This window comes from Saimiri boliviensis, chromosome 5 (assembly GCF_048565385.1).
Source record: "Saimiri boliviensis isolate mSaiBol1 chromosome 5, mSaiBol1.pri, whole genome shotgun sequence".
NCBI classification, from domain to species: domain Eukaryota; kingdom Metazoa; phylum Chordata; class Mammalia; order Primates; family Cebidae; genus Saimiri; species Saimiri boliviensis.
In genome coordinates, this window is record NC_133453.1 from 108130524 (window position 1) to 108136523 (window position 6000).

The following is a 6000-nucleotide window of genomic DNA, read 5'->3' on the forward strand; positions in this document are numbered from 1 at the left end:
TGAAACCTGGACGTCTTTCCTGTATGAGACTCTGGATTTTATTGAATCCTTCTTTTTCAGTTTACCGTCACTGTGGCACAGCTCTGGAGGGGAAACAGAGGAGGTGCTCATGCTGTCCCAGGTGCTCCACCAGGTGGAGATGCAGGATCCTTGTTTGGCTCTCCTGACACCTGAGGTGAGGGGCTCAGTGTTACTGAAACCTGGGAGGGGCTCATAACCAGCCACTGGGGACAGAAGTCCCAGCCCCCTACTTGGCCTTCCCTGACACCATCCCAGCAGAGGCTGGGGTGCTTTGTTGTAGTTCAGGATCTTACCTTGGCCTTTGCTGGTGGGCAGGTGGGGCACAGATTTTTCTGTGGTGTTTAGCTGGGGTAGAATGGTTATTGCCTACGCATTTTCTGTTCGGGTAGGCTACACCTTTCCTGGACTTTGGACTGACATAGCAGACTTTCTTGGTGCTTTTGTTTTGTTCTATGCCCATGAGCATGTCTGGGTTGCCAGCTGCTTCTTCTCCAAGTCTGAGACATATGAGGCAAAAAAGAAAACCCAGGGACTCACCACTTTTTTTTTTTTTATAAAGACCGGATTTCACCATGTTGGTCAGGCTGGTCTTGAACTCCCAACCTCAGGTGATCTGCCCACCTTGGCCTCCAAAGTGCTTGGATTACAGGCATGAGCCACTATGCCCAGCCGGGACTCACCACTATTTCATCTGATATGGTTTGGCTCTGTGTCCCCATCAAATCTCACCTTGAATTATAGTTCTCATAGTCCCTATGTGTCGTGGGAGGGACCCACTGGGAGGTAACTGAATCATGGGGGCAGTTACCCTCATGCTGTTCTTGTGATAGTGAGTTCTCACGGGACCTGATGGTTTTATTAATATAAGGGGCATTTCCACTTTCGCTCGGCACTTCTCCTTCCTGCCACCATGTGAAGAAGGGTGTGTTTGCTACCCCTTCTGCCATGATTGTAAGTTTCCTGAGGCCTCCCCAGCCCTGCAGAACTGTGAGTCAATTATAACTCTTTCCTTTGTAAATTACCCAGTCTCGAGTATGTCTTTATTAGCAGCATGAGAACAGACTAATACATCATTCCTTGGGTCTCAAGGTTCCTAGCTGGTCTGTCTTCTCTCCACCTTTCAGAGTATATATTTAATGTACAGCATTTTTAGTTTTACTTAGCAGGAGGAGGGGAAAGTATGTCTACTCCATATTCCCATATTATCAGAGGTGTAAGCTCCCTATATAGAAGAAGATTTTTATTTTAATCAACACACCTTTGGCATATGGCTGGTTTGTTTGTTTTGTCTTTGTTTTGTTTTGTTTTTGAGATGGAGTCTCTCTCTTTTCGCCCAGGCTGGAGTGCAATGGTGTGATCTTGGCTCACTGCAGCCTCTGCCTCCCAGGTTCAAGTGATTCTCCTGCCTCAGCCTCCCAAGTAACTGGAACTACAGACACCCACTACCACACCCAGGTAATTTTTTGTATTTTTAATAGATTAGGTTTTGCCACGTTGACCAGACTAGTCTCAAACTCTTGGCCTCAGGTGATCCACCCGCTTCGGCCTCCCAAAGTGCTGAGATTACAGGCGTAAGCCAGTGTGCCAGGCCCGAGACATGGCTGTTCTTAACCCAGGACAGGCAACCACATTTCCTTCGGTCAATTCAGGGAGGCTCCACTCAGAAGGTCCTTTCTCACCGTCACTGAGAAAGTGGATACGAGGCCATGAACAACAACCTTGCCAGGTCTTTGCTGCTCCCACCTTCAGCCAATAAACCCCGCCTGCAGCAGCACGTGCAGCAAGCATTGGCTGCAGCATCCCACCATCCAGCCAGGACCCCCTGACATGCTGACCATGTCTGATTTGCCCCAGCAAGAAGAACTGTGGCATCTGTTTGAGGTCAAACAAGAGGCCAGACTGCCACCATCTTCCTTCTGCCATGATCTTTTTGCCTTTTTTTTTTTTCAGCTCATTTAGGGGACCTATTCCTTGGAAAGCCACCATGCGCTTGTAAGGACTGGCTTCTCCTGCATGGGGGCCTGCCCTCTCTTCAGGGCTGACACACTGCAGGGCCTTTTCATATGGGGTCAGGTTAGCTACGAGCCAGTGCCAGGAGGTGGCGCTGAGCAGAAGCAGGGGCACCACAGCGGATGCCCCAGGCCCCGCTGCCCACATTCTCAGGGGTCAGGAAGGAAAGGCCCCCCCCACATGGATGCTTCCACTGCCTGAGCCCAGCCCTTACCTGCTGTCCTCCACACTCACCCTCAATCACTCCATCCCTAAACCTACGAGCGTAGAAATGGTGGAAATTCTACCTCTGGCTCCTCCACTTCCCAGCTTTGTGGGTAAAACACTTATTCTCCTTGAGCATGTGTTTTGCATATCAAAAATAAAATTCTAAGCACCCCCACCACCCCCCAACCGTCTGAATGAACTTCTTCCTCAGCCAGGACTCTTAAAATTTAACCTAAGAGACTGGTTCAGGTCATGAAGAGAAGTGTGAGTCGTACACGCCTCATTATACATCTCAGCCATTAACATCAACACAGACTTTAAGTCTGATAAGAAACATTTTACAGGCCAGGCCTGGTAGCTCACGCCTGTAATCCCAGCACTTTGGGAAGCCAAGGTGGGTGGATTAACTGAGGTCAGGAGTTTGAGACCAGCCTGGCCAAGATAGTGAAATCCCTGTCTCTACTAAAAATACAAATATTAGCTGGGCGTGGTGGCATGCACCTGTAAGCCCAGCTACTCAGGTGGCTGAGGCAGGAGAATCACTTAAACTTGGGAGGCAGAGGTTACAACGAGCCAAGATCACACTGCTGCACTCCAGCCTGAGTGACAGAGCCCTTGTCTCAAAAAAAAAAAAAAAAAAAAAAAAAAAATTAGCCAGGCATGGTGACAGGTGCCTGTAATACCAGCTAGGGTGGCTGAGGCAGAAGAATCGCTTGAACCTGGGAGGTGGAGGTTGTAGTGAGCGAGGATCGGGCCATGGCACTTGAGCCTAGGTGACAGAGTGAGACTGCGTCTCAAAAAAAAAAAAAAACAATTTCCTATAGCCTGGAAGCCCCCTCACTTGGAGTTGTCCCGCCTTTCTGGACCAAACCAATGTATTCTTAAATGTATTTGATTGATATCTCATGCCCCCCCTAAAATGTATAAAACGAAGCTGTGCTCCCACCACCTCGGGCACATGTTCTCAGGACCTCTTGAGGGCTGTGTCATGGACCACGGTCACTCATATGTGGCTCTGCATACATCTCTGAATATTTCACAGAGTTTGACTCTTTATTTTTCTCGCTCTTGTCACTTGGCTGAAGTGCAATGGCAGGACCTCAGCTCACCACAACCTCCGCCTCCTGAGTTCAAGCGATTCTCCTGCCTCAGCCTCCCGAGTAGCTGGGATTACAGATGCCCACCAGTACACCCAGCTAATTTTTGTATTTCTTGTTTCTTTCTTTTTTTTTTTTTTTTTTTTTTGAGACGGAGTTTCGCTCTTGTTACCCAGGCTCGAGTGCAATGGCGCGATCTCGGCTCACCGCAACCTCCGCCTCCTGGGCTCAGGCAATTCTCCTGCCTCAGCCTCCTGAGTAGCTGGGATTACAGGCACGTGCCACCATGCCCAGCTAATTTTTTTGTATTTTTAGTAGAGACGGGGTTTCACCATGTTGACCAGGATGGTCTCGATCTCTCGACCTCGTGATCCACCCGCCTCGGCCTCCCAAAGTGCTGGGATTACAGGCTTGAGCCACCGTGCCCGGCCACTTAATTTTTGTATTTCTACTAGAGACAAGGTTTCACCATGTTGGTCAGGCTGGTCTCGAACTCCTGACCTCAGGTGATCCACCTGTCTTGGCCTCCCTAAGTGCTGGGATTACAGATATGAGCCACCATGCCTGGCCCAGTTTGACTCATTTTGTCAAAAGCTTCTACTGCAAAATGAGGGCTGGGAGTAGATCACTCCTTGACAATCAGTGGCTCCAGGACAGATAAGGATAAATCTCCTGGGTCCCAGCAGGGGTTGACCCCACTTTGTCCCTCACTTCTCCATTTGCATACTGGAGGCTCTTGAGATGACCTCCTGAATAAGCCAGCAGCAACTGAAGCCTTGCTGAGTCTGCTCCTAGGGGAACACAAACCAAGATACCCTGATATCAGGGCAGTCACCAGAAGCCCTCTTGCCAAGTTGCTTCTCCCTTGACAGAAGCATGGTGGGACTGAGGAGAAGGAAGCCAGCCTCCTTCACACACTCAGCCTGGGGGCCCTGCCGCCAGGCAGCCAGAGGCCTGGCGCAGCCAAGTGACCCCTTCTTGTGACTCCAGGGGCCAGTACAGAAAAGAGCCTCCTGGGCTCTTCTCCACTCACAGCCATATTACAAAAGGCCCTTCTTTATCCCAGCTTATTCGGGCCATGTCCCAAAAAGGAAATAAAGGGCAGAGGGTGAGCGGTGGGGCCAAACAAACCTAGTTACGCCTGCTGGGAAGAGCCATTCCAACCCTCAGGCCAGTCCAACCAGGGGAGAGGCAAACCACAGGCCAAGACCTCATACTATGCATGGTATGTGCCATCCGTGTATACGTGCTGCATCTGTCACATGCACCACACGTGCCATCCGTGTATACGTACCGCATCTGTCACATGCACAGCACGTGCCATCCCTGTATACGTGCCGCATCTGTCACATGCACGGCACGTGCCATCCATGTATACGTGCTATATCTGTTACATGCTACACATGGTATCTGCTATATGTGTGCATGCTATATATGTTACATGTTATACCTAGTACACAGCGTGTGTTTTACTTGCTATGCATATTATATGTTAAACATACCTGTGTCTGTTATGCATTCTATATGTATGAGTTACGTGGTGTACATGTTATTTACTATGCCTATTGCATGCTATGTCTGTTACATGTCATCCAGCTTGTGTTACATATGCTGTGTATATTGTGTTGCACACATTCCCTGGTATGTGTGTTACATGCTATACACGTATGCATGCTATATATGTTATACGCAGTGTATATTACATGCTATTTATGTTGCATGCTGTCCATGTGTGTACCATGTGTGTTATATGTGTCTCCTCACAGACGCTAGCTGGCTAAATCCAGTTTCCCTAGAAGAGTTGCCATTGGCTGCTACAGGCTGCACCATCTCCCTCTCGGCTCAACTCTGGCTGCCAAGATGCTGCTATAAGATCCTAGGCCAAGCCCAAAGCCTTTCAGGGATCAGGACAGCTGGTGTTATTAGCAGGCCTGGCCAGGGACTGGCTAGTGGCAAGGGACCTTTGCTGTTTCTTTAATCTGTGTCATATAAATGTACCACAATTTCTTTTTCTTTATCTATTCTCCTGTTATTGGACGTAGGGTTGTTTTCAGTTTTTACCTATTTACAAATAAAGTTGATATTAAATTCTTTCTGTAGACCTATCTTTTTTTCCTTCTGGTGTAAATACCAAAGAATGTCATTTCTGGACTATATAAAAGTGGATTTTAACTTTATACCAATTTTGCAGTTTGCCAAAGCGTTGGAACCGATTTACCCATGCAGGCAGTGGATAAAAGTCTCCATTGCTCCACATCCTTGCCAACCTTTGTTGACGCCGATCTTTTCGATTTTAGTCATTCTAATTGCATAGTGGAATTTCATTCTAGTTTCTAATTTTTATTACTCAAATAAGTAATGATGTTGAACACTTTTTCATATGCTGTGGGCCATTTGGACATCTTTGGATATCATAACAAAATTAAGAGGAAGGTACAGCCGGGTGCGGTGGCTCAAGCCTGTAATCCCAGCACTTTGCGAGGCCGAGGTGGGTGGATCACGAGGTCAAGAGATCAAGACCATCCTGGTTAACATGGTGAAACCCCGTCTCTACTAAAAATACAAAAAATTAGCTGGGCATCATGGTGCATGCCTGTAATCCCAGCTACTCAGGAGGCTGAGGCAGGAGAATTGCCTAAACCCAGGAGGCGGAGGTTGCAGTGAG